The 20,150-nt window shown below is 40.2% G+C and overlaps 1 protein-coding gene across 2 annotated transcripts in view; it reads left to right on the forward strand.

Annotated features, from left to right (window-relative positions):
- LOC140515413 (uncharacterized) overlaps positions 1-20,150 on the forward strand; it is a 145,596-nt gene that overhangs the window by 65,891 nt on the left and 59,555 nt on the right. The gene's annotated exons all lie outside the window — the stretch shown is intronic.

Below are 20,150 nucleotides of genomic sequence, written 5' to 3' on the forward strand. Positions count from 1 at the left end.
AGTGGAAAATGGACATCCCCTACTGCTCCCAGCTCCGTGGGAGGCAGGAGGCTTTGGATCCTGGAAGGATGAACACGACAATCCAACGCCAAAAAACACTTCCTCAGGGGTCCAATTTAGAGAGAGTTGTAGACCAAGAGTTGACATGGTAGTAACAAAAGATTTCCTGTCACCTATGAAGCAAGGCAGTGCGACAGTTTAGACCAGAGTACATTAAATACTCCCCCAGATGAGGCGATTCCCCTTGGCTTCTACACTTCAGTTTCCCTGAGCAAGGAGTTAAATTATAAGAGCTCAGTGGGCTCTGGCAGCCTTTGAGTGATCTCACAACAGTCACTTCATCTTAAGAAGCTTTAGTTTGACTTTCAGTGAAAGCAGGGCTGAGAACTCCATTATGTGAGAGGGGTCTGCCAAATTTTTCCTGATCCTACCCCCATGACTTCAGGTTGTGGAAGTCAGTTTCCCTTTTAATACTTTGCAGGCTTGTCACCGAGAGGGAAACTCAAGATCAGAAAGATTTAGTGACCATTATGATTTCTTCCCGAAGATGGCAGGCTGCTTTCAGATAATTTATTGCTAAATACAGATTTCATTGAAAGGGAAAGGTGAGGCCTAGAAAGCTGAGCTTCCAGGTGTCAGAGCAACCAGATGTTTGCAGGGCCCTCTCACTTCACACTCTTAACCTGGCCCTGTTCCTGAAAAGGAAAATGAGACCTAGAAAGCTCAAGTGGCAGGTGGGAGATCACCCATAGCTTGCCATGTCATTCTCAGTGGAGATTCTTTATTCAGTCCCTGTTGTTGAAGGGAAAACTGAGGCCTGGAAAGTTGAGGGAAATGGAGTGATATCCTCCACAGGGAGGCTGTGAGGGGCATCTCACACCTTGGAACCCAATCCCTCTTGTTACTGAAAAGAAAACTGAGGCCTAGAAAGTTGAAGTTACTGGTGAGGAATCACTCAGAGGGTGGCAAGGAGGGGCATCTAAGATCATGGAGTCCAATCCCCTGCTGTTATTCATAGGAAAACTGAGGGCTAGAGTGCTCAGGTGAATGGCATGATATCCCCCAAAGAGTGGCAATGAGGAACATCTCAGTCCATGAAGTCCAACCCCCTGATGTTACCAAAAAGAAAACTGAGGCCTAGGAAGCTGAAGTGACTAGTATGAGATCCCCCATTAACTGGCAGTGCCTATGAAACCATAGTGTTCAACCTAACCTGATGCTATCACAGAAAGAGAAACTGAGACTCAGAGGACTGAAGAGACTTTTAAGATCCTCCACAAAGTGGTTGGCCCCGTCAGATCAAGGGGTCCAACCCTCTGCTATAAATGAAAGGGAACCTGGGTCCTGGAGAGCTGATCTAGGAAACTGAAGTGACTGGTTTGAGATCACACAAAAGCTGCCGGGGTCCATTGGGTTCATATCATTTCAACTTTCTTGTAAGAAATTACTAACTTCTTTTTTATAGTTACTAATAACGACTAATCTTAGACAAAGAATTTGCAGGCATAGAAGGAAAATAGTCTATTCTTACTGAGACCCTTAAAATAGGTCACTGGGTATGTACATTATATTTCTCTTTACTTTTTTATGTCAAATGTTCTATTAAGTTGAGGTTTTTTTTTAAACAAAGTCTTGAAAGTCTGATAATTCACTAAATATCCACTTTTTTCATTCGGAATTATGCTTAACTTTTCTGAGTTTAATATTTTCATCTAGAAACACAGTGCTTTTCCTCTTTGTTATACAGTGTTCCAAGAAGCATGATCTTTTAGTGGAGTTACTACTAGGCCTTGTGTGGTTCTAATTGTGGTATTACCTAATATATTCTTTTTCTTTTTGCTCATAATATTTTATCCTTGACTTGGGGGTTTCAGAATTTGAGTATAATATTCCTGTGAGTTTTCCTCTATCCTGTCCCTCCCACAATTTATTCTCTTCTCTCCCTTAACTTCTCCTTCCACCAAAGTGTTTGCTTCTGATTACCCCTTCCCCCAATCTGCAGTCACTTCTACCGTGCCCCCTCTGTTATCCACATCCTCCCTGCTTTCGTGTAGGGTAAGATCAACTTCCATATATGAATGAGTGTGTAGGTTATTTCCTCCTGTAGCCAAATTTGATGAAAATAAGGCTCATTATTCCCTCTCATCTTCCCCTTCTTCCCCTCCATTGGAAAAGCTCTTTCTGGCCTGTTTTATGTGATATGATTTACAACATTCTACCTTTCCCTTTCTCTTTCTCCTAGTATATTATGGTCAACACTTAATTTTCTTTTTTAGATATCTTCCCTTCATATTCAACTCACTCTATGCCCTCTGTATCTCTGTCTTTCTGTCTCTCTGCCTCTGTCTCTCTCTTTTTCTCTCTCTCTCTTTATATATACATACATCTACCATACATATACCATATACACACACACACACACATACATACATATACACACATTCCTTTCAGCTCTTCCAATTAGCCTAGTACTGAGAAAGGTCTTCTGAATTATAAATATCATCTTTCCATGTTTCAATACAAACAGTTAAACTTTAATAAGTCACTTATGGTTTCTCTTTCCTGTTTACCCTTAAATGAATGTCTTGATTCTTGTATTTCAAAGTTAAATTTTCTATTCCGTTCTTGTCTTTTCGACAAGAATGTTTGGAACTTCTCTGTTTCGCTGAAGTTCCATTTTTTTTGCATTGTTTTATACTCAGTTTTGTTGGATAGGTGGTTCTTGGTTATAATCCTATCTCCTTTGAAATCCGGAATATCATATTCCATGCCCTCTGATCCCTTAGAGAAGAAACTGCTAAATCCTGTGTTTTCCTGATTGTATTTCCACAGTACTTGAATTGTTTCTTTCTGGCTGCTTGTAATATTTTGTCTTTGACCTGGGAACTCTGAAACTTGGCTATGATATTCCTAGTTGTTTTCTTTTTGGGATCTCTTTCAGGAGGTGATCAGTTAATTCTTTGCCTTTCTATTTTAACCTCTGGTTCTAGAACATCAGGCCAGTTTTCTTGATAACTTCTTCAAAGATGATGCCAAGGCTGTTTTTTTGATCATGGTTTTCAGGTGGTCCAATAATTTTTAAATTATCTCTCCTGGATCCATTTCTAGGTCAGTTATTTTTTCAAGGAGAAACTTCACCTTGTCTTCTATTTCTTCATTCTTTTAGTATTATTTTATAATTTCTTGATTTCTTATAGAGTCCCTTAGCTTCCACTTCCTCCATTCTAATTTATGAGAAATTATTTTCTTCAGTGAACTTTTGGACTTCTTTTTCCATTTGACTCTTTCTGCTTTTTAAAGCTGTCTTCTCCTCATTGACTTTTTGGATCTCTTTTGCCATTTGGGTTAGTCTAATTTTTAAAGCTGTTATTTTCTTCAGGATTTTTTTTTGGTTTCTTTTACCAAGTTGTTGACTTGTTTTTCATGATTTTCTTGTTTCACTCTCCTTTCTCTTCCAAATTTTTCCTTTACTTCTCTTACTTGGTTTTCAAAATCCTTTTTTAGCTCTTACATGGCCTGAGACAAATGAATACTTTTCTTGGAGGCTTTGGATACAGGAGTTTTTCTTCTCCTAGTTAGATATTTTGATCTTCCTTGTCACTAATGACATAAGAAAATACCTCTTCCCCAAGAAAGTAAGAATCTATAGTCTGTTACATTAAGGTCTTCAGACACCAAATTAGAATTAACCTTATAACACAGAATTGTAATTAAAACCTTAGAACATGGACGTAGAATGAAGTTTTAAAACGAGAGAATCAGAATTAATCCTAGAAAACAGAATTAGAATTATTCTTAGAACACAGAATTAAAGCTAAAATTTTAGAACACAGAATTAGAATTAGTCAGAGAAAGCAGAATTAGAATGAAAAATCTTAGAACACAGAATTAGAATTAACATCTTGTAACACAGAATTAGAATTACAGTCTGAGACCACAGAATTAGAATTTGTCTGAGAACACAAAGTTCACTTGGAAAGAGAAACTGGTGGTTTGGAGTTAGCAGCCTTTGGCCATCCCTGCCCTCCTCCATTTTCTTGCTGCCAACCTTTAGCTTTCCCTAAAGAATGGAGCTTTCTCCTATGCTCAAACTAAAAATAAATCAATGTGATCAATGCTAACCGGTTCCCCTTACATTCTCCTTGATATTCTCTTGTCTCTATATTTGAGGGGCACCACTCTATTCCAGTTCTCTTCCTACCAATATGACAGCTCCTTGTCAGTCTCCTTTGCTGCATCCTGGTAGGGTTCGAATTTGGAAAAAAAGCCCCAAAGCACAGTAATTAAATTGAATGTAAGATGGATTTTATTGTGTGCAACGTTCTTTTTCAGATAATTTTTTCAAGGTTTCTGGCTTGAAAAACAGTTTTACTACTCTTGCGCATTATGATATAACCCTGCAAAATATAAACATTTGTACTGAAAGTTATAAACATGTGCTGTTTATGTGTGCTATGTTGAATTGACGTGATATTGCTGGAACTTTAAGTTACCTTATGAAGCTACTCCTTGGCAAAACGCCTTCTTTGTTTGTTACCCTATAAATCAAGTGGGCACTGGCTCAGGAGCGTGGGTGTCTTTTCCTCACTTCTTCTTGTCAGCCCCCATTCCTCCACTGCCTTTCTTTGGTGTGGCTGAATCCAGTGTGAACCTGCTTGAAGCTGAGTTCCTGTGTTACACAAGTGAGAAGCCATAAAATCTTAAACTGTGAAAGGCAAAACCCTAAACTTGGAGACCTGATTAAATTATATTATAGCCACTGAGTCAAAACTTAAGATACTATGATCTTCAAAAGCCATATATGAATATCATGACTCATATATAACAGGCCAATACTAATCAATACACAAACTTGTGTTTGGGCATATCATTGGCTCAATGACCAAGCTCATTATGAAACAAAAATTAAAAAAAATGACCACCAATCAGTGGTGTTGTGCTTCCTATCTCCTCTTGCCTTTGTTGTTTTCTATAATTACCTCAGCAATTTGGGGGTTCTTCAGTGGGGATTCACACAATTGGTGTGGCTGCCCTCCCCACACCGAGGATGATTAATATCTTAGCAGGGATCTATCATACTGCCCCAAATATAAGTAACCCCAATTGATTAAATTACTACCAATAATCAGTTTGGAACTCCTTGGCCTCTTTCTTTGCTATCAAAACAACACCCCACAACTATGGTGGAGGTACACAGTTCACCAGTTGGGAGAATTCCAGAACTTACCTTCCCGCTCCAGACAGTGTAAGTATTGATGTCCCTCAGGGCCCTTTCCTGGGTCTTCTCTTCTTCTCCCTTTCTGCATTGTACTCGCTTCTCTCGTCAGTTCCCATCAATTCAATTACTGTTTCTATGCTTATGATCCTCAGATCGACCTATCCTGTGTTAACCTCTCTGCTGACCTCTAGTCTCATATTTTAACTGTATTTCTTGCACCTTAAAACACATGTCCAGTTTGCATTTTAAACTAAAGATGTCCAAAATAGAATTCATTATCTTTCCCCAAAACTTTACCCTTACCACCACATTCCCTAGAGGGCAACACCATCTTCCTCTCCCTTGCATTCCCAACCAAGGAGTCATCCTGGATTACTCCCTATCTCTCACATGCCACCACACCCCTGTCCACATCCAAAATGTCCAACATCTGTTGGTTTTAACTTTGTAACATCTTTGGCCCTCTTCTCCACCTATACTTTTTTCATTTGATATTCTCATCAGTTCTCACAGATTTATCTGTCATCTCTTCCTTCCATAACCACCAATGAAGAAAAGTGCCCCGGCTATCCACCTTTCCATTTCCCATCTACATACCCTCCTTTGGACTTCTCCATTAAGCTTCCACACCACTCCCTCCAACCCTCATGCCTTTTCAGCTTTCTTTCTGGTTTTGTCTCCCTCCCCATTCAGTTGTGAGCTCTTTGATAACACAGTTTCTCTCCTTTTCATACTTGTATCCTCGGGGGTTAGCCTGACACACAGTAGGAACTTAATATATTTTTATTGCCAGACTGTCTATTCTAATGGTTCTCAGATCTGCTTATCCACCCCTAACCTCTCTCCTGGTCTCCAGTGTCACATTTCCAAGTGAGTACTGGACATTGCAACCTGGAAGTCCCAGAAAACATATTACACTCATCATATTCAAAATTCAATTCAGTATCATCCATCCAGGCAAACTCCCCTTGCCCCCTTAACCTCTCACTTATCGTAGAGCATACCATCATCCTCCCAGTCTTCCAGGCTTGGGACCTAAGTGTTATTCTGGATTCCTCACATTCTATCCCCTTCCCTTTTCCCAGATATAAACTGATGCCATGGCCTGTTGACTTCACCTTTGCAAGAGGAACTCTCAAATTTATCCCTACTTTCACATTGTCACTTCCCTGCTTCAGGTCCTCGTCACCTCTCACTTGGCTTACTCTAATAGCCTGCTGGGGGATTTGCCTGCTTCAGATCTCTCGCCACTCTACTCCATCCTCCATTCAGCCACCAAAGGGATTTTTCTAAAGCACAGGTCTGGCCAGGTCACACTCCCATAACTACTCAATAAACTCCAGTGGTTCCCTATCACATCCAGGATCAAACGTCAAATTCTCTATGGGGTCTTTTGTTACCTTGTTTTTATGTAAGAAATTGTCACTTTTCTTACTTTTTATTCTTTACATCCAGACCTCCCCCTCTCCAACCCCCAACCATATTATGAGTGACCTAGGGATACTGATCACCTGGCTGTTTACAAGCAAGACACTCTAAGTCTCATCTCTGCATTTTCTCTAGCTCTCCCCTGTGCGTCGAATGTTCTCCCTCTACTATTCTGCTGACCTCCCTGGCTTCCTTTAAGTACCAGCTAAAATTCCACCTTCTGCAGGAAGCCTTTCACAATCTAGTGTCTTCTCTATTTATTTCCTACTTATGCTGTATAGAACTTCTTGCTACACCATTATTTGCTTTTTGTCTCCCCCTTCTCCACTGTTTCTGGCCTTTCTTTGTGTCCCTAGTACTTATGACTGTGCCTGACACATAGTAGGCCCTTAATAAATATCTATTGACTATCTGACTAACTGCCACTCACTATGTTAAAACATCAAGGAAAAAAGGAAGGCAAAAGACTGCCACCCATGCCCTGAGGGAGTCCACATTCCATTGGAGAGATAGGGGAAACGAGAACATGCAAACCACTATTTCGCATACAAGATATGTACAGTGTAAAGAGGACATAGTCTCAGAGGGAAGGTAATAAGATGGGCTGGGGTAAAGGGGTGGTGACAGAAAACCTCCTCTTGCAGAAAGTAGCATTTGAACTGAATCTTAAAGAAAACCAAAGAATTCAGGGGTTAGAGGTGAGGAAGTATGGCATTACAGGCAGGGAGAACAGCCATAGAAAAAGTGCAGGGTCGGGAGATGATGTGCTGTGTGTGAGCAACAGCAAGAAAGCCAAGATGTAATCAGGGAGGATAAGAAGCCTGGAAAGAAAAGAAGGGGGCAGATCACAAAAGGCTTCCAATACCACAAGGTGTTCTATGGGATCCTGGAGATAGTAGAGAACCTCTGGGGTTTATTGAGGTGATATGGTCACATTTGCCCTTTATTTTCAAAATATATTGCATTTTATTTTTATACTTTTGTTTTTAAAGCACTGAGACTTTCTTGTATTCTTTATTTCCTGTTCCAAATTCTCCCCCTCCTCCTAATGCATCTCCTACCCAATAACAAGGCAACAAAATTCAAACCCATTACAGATATATACTACAATGATCAATGATAACACCAGAAGGCTAATGATAAAACACACTTTCTGCCTCTTGCTACAGAAGTAACGTCCTGTACATCCAGAAGGAGGAAATATTTTCAGGCACAAACAATAGAAAATAAATCTGATTTGCTTCACTGTATTCATATAGAGGGTTCCACCCACCCACTCCAGTCAAATATACAAGGCCCATGCTTCTCCACTAAGCCAATCAGTCAGAGGTATGAACAAGCTCCAGAACTCTGTTGAACCAATCAATCAAACATTTAAGCTAGATGCAGACCTGGGGCAAGGGTGAAACTGGGACTCATTGAAAAGTTGATCCCCCTCTATGGAGACTCGAAAAAAGCAGCAAGATAGTATGGAACCCAGCATCCCAGTGGCAATGCAACCTAATGATGTAGAAACTTCCGCTAAAGTTCTAACAGAGAATTGATTGTGGGGGGAGAGAGATTGTCTCATTCCCACCCTCATGCTTGATAGATTAGGAACTCCCTTTCAACCTGTTTCAGGGTCAGGAAAGATTCGTGCCCAAAAACCACATCTGCATTGAAAGCTTATGAAGTGCATATGAAATCATATTGAAGACAGTGTAGACACTTTACAGAAAAGCACCTTGAAGAATCTACAAAGATCCCAGCAGAAAGGTACAGCATTCCAATAGGAAACTGTGTAAAGCTCCTACGAAAGGGAAGAAAAAACTTCCAGCAACCAGGAGCTGGGAGTAATGACTGCTTTTGTCACATGTACTACCTAGTCTGAAGCTCTCTTTCCACTGCCTCTGAATGTACTCACGAGAGCACATGTTTCTGGTTAGGAAGCATGTATGTGTATTTATACATAGGTATATATTGAAATATGTAATCATGCATGTATCTCCACCTCCAACTTCTTTCTCTCTCTCCACACATACACACACACAAGCACACACACACACACACGCACACACACACACACACACACTTATATATGTATACTGGAGAATGCAACGGAAGACGACTCCACTATCTCTGCCAAGAAAACCACAAATGGGATCATGGAGAGTTGGATATGACTGAAAAATCACTTAACAACCACAATATGAGGAGATATGGATATGGATTTTTAAAAACCAATTGTTCTTAATCTCCCATCTTAGTGTACTAGGGTGGTAGTCAGTGGCAACGCCTTCCAAAAACCTAGGGCAGCATGTTCTGCCTGTTGTTAGTACATGTGGGAGAGGTTGGAGAGACTGCTTATAGGAAGGCATGATGAAATGCAATGGAAAGGTCCTGCTTACAGCCATTCTGACTCCTTCTGATCCCTTAACAGGTGAGGAAAAGGAGCCCATGACTTCCTGCTGAGCCAAAACAGAGAACTGATGACATTGTAGTTCCTTTGGAAAATCCTAGAAAATCAGCAAAGATACAAATAGAGACCAAAGATGTAGGCTACACAAGAAACACTCAAATATTAGCAGCATTTCTAAATAGTAATAAAAAGTCGGAGGCCATCACAGGGAAATCTCGTTCCAGATATCTTCAAGATGCATAAAGTGTCTGAAAATCAATCTGTCAAAGCACAGAAAAGACTTGCATAGATTCAATTACAAAATGGTCCTTGAAGAAATAAAGAACAAGGTTAAATAACTGGGGAAACTTTCCATGCTCCTGGCTGAGCTGTACCAGTCTAATAGAAATGAAAGCGTAGCTTAGGTCCAGATTAGTGCAAAGAAAGAATTTCCTGAAGTGGTCACATTCTGTGAATTTGCACTGCATATTTGACTAGGCTGGGACCACTTAATCATATTTTATATCACAGTACCTTCAAATAGTGCAAATTCCAGGAAATACAACTGCATGAAATTCATTTTTCACACGTCAGATCCTAGCTGTACTACCAAAGTCAATTTACATTTTTAATTCTATGCCGATCAAATTATCAAAGGCATCCTTTAAAACCTTGAGAAATTCCCCAATTGACAAATGGTCAAGGGATATGAACAGGTACTTTACAGAGGAAGAAATTAAAGATATTTGTAGTGAAATGAAAAAAATGCTCTAAATAACTATGGGTTAGAGAGATACAAATCCACACAACTCAGAGATACCACATCACACGTATCAGAATGGCTGACATAACAAAACAGGACGATGATAAACATTGGAGAAGATGTGGTAGAGTTGGAACATTAATTCATCGTTGGTGGACCAGTGAACTGATCCAACAATTCTGAAGAGCAATTTGGAACTATCTCCAAAGGGTTACAAAAGTGTGTATACCCTTTGACCCAGCAATACTGCTTCTAGGACTGTGTCCCCAAGAAATCATAAAAATGGGAAAAGATCCCACACGTACAAAGATATTTATAGCAGTTCTCTTTGTGGTGGCCCCAAACTGGAAATCAAAGGGATTCCCATCAATTGGGGAATGATTGAATAAATTATGGTATATGAATGTAATGGAATACTATTATGGTATAGGAAATGATGAACAGGAAGACTTCAAAGAGGCCTAGAAAGACTTATATGATCTGATGGTGAGCAAAAGGAGCAGAACCAGGAGAACTTTGTACACAGCAACAATCACAGTGTGTGACAATTTTTTTTCTGGTAGACTTAGAACTTCATTGCAATGCAAGGACTTAAAAAAAATTCCCAATGGTCTTTTAAGGCAAAATGCTTCCACATCCAGAGAAAGAATTATGGAATTCAATTGCAGAATGTAGCAAAACATTTTCTTTTATATTACGTTTTAGTTTGTTATATGATTTCTCCTATTCATTTTAATTCTTCTATGCAATATGAATATGGTGAAAATGTATTTACTAGGAATGCATGTATAGAACCTATACAAAATTGTATGCAGTCTTGGGAGGGAGAGGGAGTGAGGGGGGAAGGAAGGGGAAGGAGAAGGACTTTATATAAGAGACTACACTGCTTAAGTCTTTACTGCATGCCAGATGCTCTGCTAAGCACTGAGAACATAAACGCCAACAAGTTAGAGGAGACAATGTCTATCCTCAAAGAGCTCACTCTCTAGTCAGGGAGGGGAATGCATAAGGGGAAGTTGGAAATGGGGAAGAGCATCAGGGTGGTATAGACCTGATGACTGGGAAATGAGGTAAAGAATTGATTCCATGTAAGATTAAGTGAGAGTAGTTCATCTATCAGAAGATGACTTTAAGACTGCAGTCCTGGGTGACTGGAAGGATGGAGTGTCCTTGAGAGGGAAAGTCCAAACAGAATAGATCTGGGGGAAAGATAATAAATTCTGTATTGAACTTGTGAATATTGAGTTGCCTACAGTTCATTGAATTTAAAATGGCAGAGAGAGAGAGAGAGAGAGAGAGAGAGAGAGAGAGAGAGAGAGAGAGAGAGAGAGAGAGAGAGAGAGAGGTTTGTTCAGTACGTAGTGCTTGCTTCCTTGTTGGAGGAAAATGAAGAATGTGGTCACCAGAGGAGAACCCCAAACTGACTCCCAAGGACAATGACTATAGCAGTACCCTGACTTACTATGTAACTTTGCATCCTGGAGTATTCCAAAAGAGGTTGAGGTAAAGATTTTGATAAGTCTTGCACAGCTAGAAAAATATTCACCTCCATGTCTGATCTAACACTAGTGAAGTCTCAGTCAAACTTGCGATATTTGTGTTATAATTTTGCTTCAGAGTTAAGAAATATTACTAAAATGTTTATCCATTCTCCTTGTTTTATTATTCCAAGATTTGCTTTCATAGATGGGCAAGAGATACGTGACAGGAATCAGCTCAATATCATCTCCACTGGTTTGGAGCCTAATCCTATATCAGATGACCTTTGACAGTGATGAGAATATAACTGGCAATTTTACCGTGGGTGATTTAGTCTGATTTCATATTGACTCTGGAAAATTTCATAACTTCCTTCACTTCATACGTGGCACATTTCTAGGCATTAGGAAATGAGCCAATAGACAGAGAGAGATTGAAGGTAAGTGATAGAGAGGGGGCAATATGTTAGAAGACATGGTACGGAAGGAGACATAGAGGGAAGGTAGAAGTTTGGCCTTGTCTCGCCATGTGAGATAAGAATGAAGGAAGAGATAATAGCAGAAGGCATCTGTGTGATAGGCCATGGAAAAGAGACGAAAAGGTGGAGATTTGTAGAGGGCCTGGACTGATGGAGACCAGAATGTGAGGTACTGTCCAGGTTTTACTTGAGACTTGTACTCCTGAGAGTACATGCAAAGATGAGGACATCCTGACTCTGCCTGCATCCCCGAAGTTTGTATCGCTGGAGGAACTAGATTAGAAAGTATGAGAAGTAAACTAAAAATGTTCTCATGGGAATAACTTTGCTTCTTTGAATGTTCTCATGGGAATAACTTTTCTTGCTTGCCTGTAGAAAATCTATATAAACCTTTGCCCTCAGATTAATAAACGGGAGTTGTTCTCTATGCGCCTTGCCTGACCCACGGTCTTTCTTCTTCGTCACTGCTTCACTGAAACACTCGGGGACGTTGCCCATCCCCCCCCACACTAAGATCATGGCAAATGGCCTCTATTTTGTATGGAAAATATGAAGCAAGGTTCTGAGCTGATAGGGTAGAGGAGGGGGAGCCATGGCAGTGTTGAGAAGGGATACTTTGGAAGAGTCACTAGGGAGAGAGGGAGAGTGAGTTGATAAGGGAGGGGTCTAAGGGTCACCTGGCAGTAGTGAGGCCTTAGTTGAGGTTGGATAACACATTTGTAGTGGACAGTCAAAACAATATGAGCTGATGCTTAGTGAAGGGAGCAGAACCAGGAGAACGTTGTACCCAGTAATAGTCACATTGTTCGACGACTAACTTTAACTTAGCTTTTCGCAAGAATACATGACCTACAATAACTCCAAAGACTTCTGATGAGATTGAAGCATACTATTTGATCTCCCTCTTTATTCTTTTTCTTTCCTTTGGTTCCTCCAATTTGTTCTAATTCTTCTGTACAACACGGATAATGTGAAAATATGTGAATATATACATATATACATACATATATATACATAAAATACATATACTGCAATGTATATAAAATATTTTTAATTAGAATATAGAGCCTATATTTGATTGCACACCATGTTGAGAGGCGGATGGACGTGGAGAAAATTTAAAGCTTATGGAAGTGAATGTTGAAAACTAAAAATAAGTAAATTTATTTTTAAAAACGAAAGAATAGAAGATCATTTCTTTTGTCCAATAGGAGGTCATGGACAATTTGGGAGAGAGCAGTTTCACTAGCATCATGGGATTGGGAGTCTGATTGCGAAAAGATAAGGAGATCCTCATTATTGCCAACGTAAAGGCCCAGGTGTAGAAAAGTTTTTCGTGAATTTGCCCGGTTCAGGGTAAAAAGGAAGAATTGTTTTTAAGAACAGGGGAAATTTGAGGCTATAAACAAGAGAGTGAAAGACTGAAGATGATAATGACGCTAAGGACTGACATTTGTGCAATTCTGAATTTTGGGAAAGTTGTCCTTTTCATACTTGATCTCGTGGAAGCCCTACAACCACCCCGTCAGGAAGGAACTTCTGGCATTCTGACTTATCGCATTTTACAGATGAGGAAACCGAGTCTCAGGCTCTCTTCTCTCTCTCTTTGTGAACAAGAGGCAGTACAAGGCAAAGGGAAGAGTCTAGACTTGTAGACATCATACTTGGTTTTAAGCCTCGGCTCTGCCAAGTACTCCCTGTGTTGTTACATTAAAAATAACATAAGTAGCCCCATTTTGTTTTTTAAAATCATTTTCTGAAGTTTCAACTCCATATAAGTCACATGGTTTTGGAGATGGCACAAGTTTACTCCCCCTCCCTACAGTCACCTCACCACAGGAATACCGCTCTACTCTCCACGTGAATGTCCAGATCAATTCCGTCAGTAAGAAAACAGTAAGCTTAAGCCTTAATCCTGTTTATCACTCTCTCCATGTTTTATATTAAACTCTATAGAAACCAGGGTTCAGGGCCTCTTGTGCTGAGAGCTTGGGGCCTGATTTGTTTCTGCAACTACATGTTTTGCTGAATACATTGCTTGCCTGGATAATACTCATTTTTTATTTTGTTTCGGTGTAAGCGTATATTCTTTGACAACTAATGGTGACCTCTTTTTTTATGTGTTTCCTACTGTGTAAGAGAGGGAAGGGAATGTAAAAACAAACAGATGTGGAATATGGGAGTTACATTGGTAGAGTTTGTCCAGTGTATTGGGTACGTGTGCACTGACTGTCTAAGAGATGCCTGGGGAGACGGGTAGCAATCAGGTTGTGGGGACGCCTGAATAGGCGATTTCCTGGGTCATTTCCCCTGATGACTGTTACAAGCATTTCACTGTCTCCTCAAGCCCTCAACCAAGCCACGAGACACCCTCCACACACTGTCACTTGAAGTCTTAATCCCCTGCCTCACTAAGGGAATTGAGGGCACCTAACTGGACTTTACTTGATTTCCTTTCTCCACTCCTCAAAATTTTTCATTACCTACAGTCATTTCATTCCCTTTCCTGCTTGTCTCACGACTCCTATCTAAAGCAAATCCCTCCACCTGTGTCAAGTGAGTCCTCATACCTTTACTTGGTCCATATCTCCACTACCCTCTTTCTGACTGCTGAACCTGTCAAGAGGTAGGAAGAATTAGGTTCACATCGCAGGTCCAGGGCTTTCTACTTATGAGTGCCCAGATGTGTTTCTGAGCCTCAGTTTTCTCTTCTGTGAAATGAGGAAGGTAACCGTACCAAGAGTTCCTACTGAATGAAGTGGTTGTGAGGGTCCTGTGATATCAGGTATGGAAAGGAAAGTTTGCCACTCCTTGGGGTTCCATCAATGCAAGCTGTTACTGTTATCATCATCTTCAGTCTTTCTGTCTCCAGTCTTTTCCACCCATCTAAAGCCTCGTCTCACTAATCTGGTTGCTTAGGAGAAACTGCCAGGGTCCCCAGTTCTGCCTCCTTTTCCTCTTCTGTCCTGGATGGGAGACGGCGAGTGGTGCTGGCGATGCTGATTGGAGGATCGATGAGTAACTGCAGTGGACTGCAGGGTACATGCTCTGCAGGGTAGGGGTATCAAGGAGACACGACCAGGAGAAAGATGATCGATGGGTTAGCCAGGTGCCCCTATGCCCCAGGTGCTGTGAAGCTAGTGAGTGAGAAGTTGGGGAACTGGAAGATGGAGATGCAATAATCTGATTCCTCCCTCCTATCTCCCTCTCCTCACTCCATCTCTATTCCCCCCTCTTTCTCTTACATAATCCCCCTTGTTTCCTCCCTTCTACCTTTCTCTCTTTTTCCCCATTATCACACCTTTTCTCCTCTTTTGCCTCCACCTTTTCCTTATTGCCTCTCCTTTTGCCCCTCCTCTTCCATGTAACCTCCCTCTCCCTCTTGCCCCTTCCACTCGTCTCGCACTTTCTCCTTCCCTTTCCTCCTCCCTTGCTTCTTTCCCCTTTTCTTTCCATTCGCTGCTTCCTAAAATTTTGAGCTTCTTCCAAGCTCCATGCCACATGAGCTTATCTGGGTACAGCTAGGTGGTGATGGAGTTTGAACTAGGAGGAGGGTCAGGATCTTTTTGCTGAGGCCTCTCTTTCTGAAGGTGACTTTAAAGTTCCCAGGTGCTCACCTCCTCTGGAGACAGAGGTTTTCTTATGTTCTCTAGCCCTATTATCTGGGTTCCACCAGGTGCTCTTCAAGGTGACTTTCTGTATTGGACTTGCATTTGGAAAGCATCAACCAGTAAAGTGACTAGGTTGAGTGGCCAAAATCAAACCCCCCAAAATCTGAGACCCTTACTCTCCCTCCCTTAGGTAGATCTGATCTTGGGTTTGTGCAGTGCTTTGCCTGCCTGAAGAGGCAGTGTGTGACAGTGGACTTGGTGTAGGGAAGACCTAGCTTCCAATACTTTCTCTGGTGTTTCAACCTGGGGCTCTCCCACTGGACCCTAGATTCAGAACTACAGAGGACTTTGGGTGCATGTAGTCTCCCTCTTCCTACCCGATACTCGAGCTCTCAGATGAGGAGCTGAAATCCAGGAAAGTTAAGTGCCTTGCCCAGGTGAGCAAGCCATAGTCAGGCCAGCTCTCAAACCCAGTCCTCTGGCTTCAGCCCAGAGCATATTCCCCTCTACCAAGGATACTTTCCTTAACATCCCGGATTTTATCTTGGGCTTGGGTTTGAGATGTGGGCAAGAAGAAGCAGGAGCAGTTGATGAAAGGGACCACAAATAAGATGGCCTATTTCTTTGATAAAAAAGAAAAGAGACAACCCCTTTTCTAGTGTCCTGTATTCAGTCTTCATCTACACCTTAGCTGTGGGAGGATTGGTGCACTTTCAAGACAGAAACTCTTTCCACCTGAGGAAAGTAGCCACTCAGCTAGGATTATCCTGGTAGAGGTGTGCTTCAGATGCTGAGCAATGATGAACTATATTGCCTCTCCAACCGCAAATAGACCAATTGCCAGGAGCCTTTGTCTTTGTAGATTAGAAGCAAATCAAGCTTACTCTGTCAACATGATGATGAAGCAATATCAGTATAGACCCCATATTTTCTAGAAATAGTCAAACCAATACCACTTATTCTGGAATTTCTTATTTAATTTGTTTTGATAACGTAAACCATTTTCACATCCCCTAATACTTAAGAACTAAAAAAAGGCAGACCTTAGCCTGCCGTTACTGTTCCAGCCTTTTTCTAAGAAATAACTATATCCCAATTAAATGCTTCAAATATGAAGGTTCCTATAGTCTTTCATTATCCTTGTGTTAATGGTGAATACTTTGTGGGAAATGGTGGCTATCCCTTTGATGGAGGTAAATTCACAACCTGAAAAACGTATAAGATGGTTTTTGTTGTCTGATGGAAATTATTCAACATATTATCAAGATAACTTATTCTAGACATGGTCTCCTCATTATTGTCATTCTTAGGTGCATGAGATGATGTTCACTTTGATGGGGTAGTGTGGCTAAATCTGGGCCTAAAAGCACACACGCATACACTGGCACTATGGGAGGTTGTGAAAATATGCCCCCTCTCTCATCAGATATATCACCTATACCATCTACTGTGTGCCAGGCACCATGCTAAATACTCTACAGTTACCACCTCATTTGATCCTCACAACCACCCAGGGAGATAGATGCTGTTATTTATCCCCATTTATTCCAGTTGAGGGCATGAAGCAAAGGATGCATTTAATGACTTGCCCAGGGAAAAACAGCTAGGACATGTCTGAGGCCAAATTTCACACCATTCCCAGTGCTCTATTCACTGACCCACCCAGCTGCCATTAACTTGTCAAAAGTGTGATGATAACACATGCTTCCATATAGACCATGTGCGTGTATGATGGAATGAACCCTAAAAGTCACCAAAGCTCAATGTTTTTCCAGGTGTGCTAGAAACAAGCCAGTGTCTTGGTATCTCTGTCTATTTTCATAGACCCCAGTATGACGATCAAATAATTCTTAGTTCTAAGGACCTATAATTTCCCATTCAAGGTAATGAAACTTTTGAGAACAATTACTTGTCTTGTTCCTCACGTAAGGGTTCTCAAGTCTCCATTTAAAAACAGAAGTTCACTGATGTCTTTGGTTTTTTACATCATCAAGGTTTAGGCCAGTTTCTTCCCTCTCCTTCTTCCAGAGAGCAATATGACAAATAGTACATAACAGAGTATGCTATCAGTTTATTTTTATTGTCTTGCTGCTGTTGTTAAAAATTCTGCAGTATCAAATAGAATAGAGAAGAACATGGGCATGCTTGTTTTTGTCCCATTCTTTTTTTTAAATATTATTTTATTATTATTATTTTATAATGTTTTACAATCACTGCCATAAAATTAAGATTTTATCCACCCCACACCAACCCCCACCACCCCTCTCCCTCCCCATGACCACATACAATTCTGCATAGGTTCTACATATACTTTCCTACTGAGTACATTTTCACTATAGTCATGTTATGAAGTCGAACTAAAATAAATGGAAGAAATCATATAACAAATCAAAACATGATACACAATAACACACACACACACACACACAAACATGATCTGCTACATTCTGCAATTGAATTCCATATTTCTTTCTCTAAGTGTGGAAGGCATTTTGCCTTAGAAAACCACCATTGGGATTTTTTTTTTAAATAAGTTCTTGCGTTATTACGAAATTCCAAGTCTACCAGAAAAAACTCTCGCATACTGTGGTCGTTGCTGTGTACAAAGTTCTTCTGGTTCTGCTCCTTTCACTCAACATCAGATCATATAAGTCCTTCCAGGCCTCTCTGAAGTCCTCCTCTTCATCATTTCTTATGGCACAATAGTACTCCATTACATTCATATACCATAATTTATTCAGCCATTCCCCAGTTGATGGGCATCCCCTTGACTTCCAGTTTTTGGCAACTACAAAGAGTGCTGCTATAAATATTTTATGTACATGTGAGACCCTTTTCCATTTTTATGATCTCTTGGGGATACAGTCCTAGTAGCGATATTGCTGGGTCAAAGGGTATGCACATTTTTGTAGCCCTTTGGGCATAGTTCCAAATTGCTCTCCAGAATGGTTGGATGAGCTCACAGCTCCACCAACAATGAATTAGTGTTCCAACTCTCCCACATCCTCTCCAGCATTTATCATTTTCTTGTTCTGTCATGTTTGCCAATCTTATAGGTGTGATGTGGTACCTCAGAGTTGTTTTGATTTGCATCTCTCTAATCAAAATCGATTTAGAGCATTTTTTCATATGGTTATAGATATCTTTAATTTCTTCTTCCGAAAATTGCCTGTTAATATCCTTTGACCATTTATCAATTGGGAAATGACTTGTATGATTATACATTTGAGTCAGTTCTCTACATATTCTAGAAATGAGGCCTTTGTTCCCAAGCTTAGCCGTAAAAATTCTTTCCCAATTTACTACTTCCCTCCGAATTTTGGTTGCATTGGGTTTGGTTGTGCAAAAACTTCTCAGTTTAATGTAATCAAAATCATCCATCTTGCGCTTCATAATGTTTCTATCTCTTCTTTAGTAAAAAATTCTTCCCGTCTCCATAAATCTGATAAATACACTATTCTTTGCTTCTCCAGTTTATTCATGGTATCAATCTTTATACCTAAATCATGTACCCATTTGGACGTTATTCTTCTGTACGGTGTCAGGCATGGGTCTATGTCTAATTTCTGCCACACTGTTATCCAGTTTTCCCAGCAATTTTTGTCGAACAGTGAGTTCTTATCCCAGAAGCTGGGGTCCTTGGGTTTATCAAACAAGAGCTTGCTATATTCCTTGCCTCCTGTGTCTTGAGTGCCAAGTCTATTCCACTTGTCTACCTCTCTATTTCTTAGCCAGTACCAAGTGGTTTTGATAATTGCCGCTTTATAGTACAATTTGAGGTCTGGTAGCGCTAGGCCACCTTCCCAAGCATTTCTTTTCATTAGTCCCTTTGATATTCTGGACTTCTTGTTCTTCCAAATGAATTTTGATATTATTTTATCCAGCTTTAGAAAATAATTATCTGATAGTTTAATTGGTATGGCACTAAATAAGTAAATTAATTTAGGTAGAATTGTCATTTTTATTACATTAGCACAGCCTACCCATGAGCAACTGATGTTTTTCCACTTACTTAAATCTGACTTTATTTGTGCAAAAAGTGTCTTGTAATTGTGTTCATATAATCCCTGGGTTTCTTTTGGCAGGTAAACTCTTAAGTATTTTATAGTGTCTACCCTAGCTTTAAATGAGATTTCTCTTTCTGTCTCTTGCTGTTGGACTTGGTTGCTAATATATAGGAATGCAGAAGATCTGTGTGGGTTTATTTTGTAACCTGAAACTTTGCCAAAGTTGTTTACTGTTTCAGGTAGTTTATTACTTGAATCTCTGGGATTCTCTAAGTAAATCATCATATCATCTGCAAGTAGTGATAACTTAGTTTCTTCTTTGGCTATTCTTATTCCTTCAATGTCTTTATCTTGTCTAATTGCTACAGCTAACATTTCTAGTACCATATTGAATAATAGTGGTGATAATGGACATCCTTCTTTCACCCCTGATCTTACTGAGAATGCATCTAGCTTATCCCCAATGCATATAATGCTTGCTGAAGGTTTTAGATAGATACTGCTTATTATTTTATGTAAAGTTCCCTTTATTCCTATGTTCTCCAGTGTTTTTAATAGGAATGGGTGTTGTATTTTGTCAAAAGCTTTTTCTGCATCTATTGACATAATCAAGTGGTTTTTGTTAGCTTTGTTGTTGATGTGATCGATAATGCTAATAGTTTTCCTAATATTGAGCCAGCCCTGCATTCCTGGTATGAATCCTACCTGATCATAATGTATTAATCTCGTGATAAGATGCTGTATTCCTTTTGCTAAAATCTTATTTAAAATTCTTGCATCTATATTCAT

The sequence above is a fragment of the Notamacropus eugenii genome, chromosome X (assembly GCF_028372415.1).
Source record: "Notamacropus eugenii isolate mMacEug1 chromosome X, mMacEug1.pri_v2, whole genome shotgun sequence".
Classification (NCBI taxonomy): Eukaryota; Metazoa; Chordata; class Mammalia; order Diprotodontia; family Macropodidae; genus Notamacropus; species Notamacropus eugenii.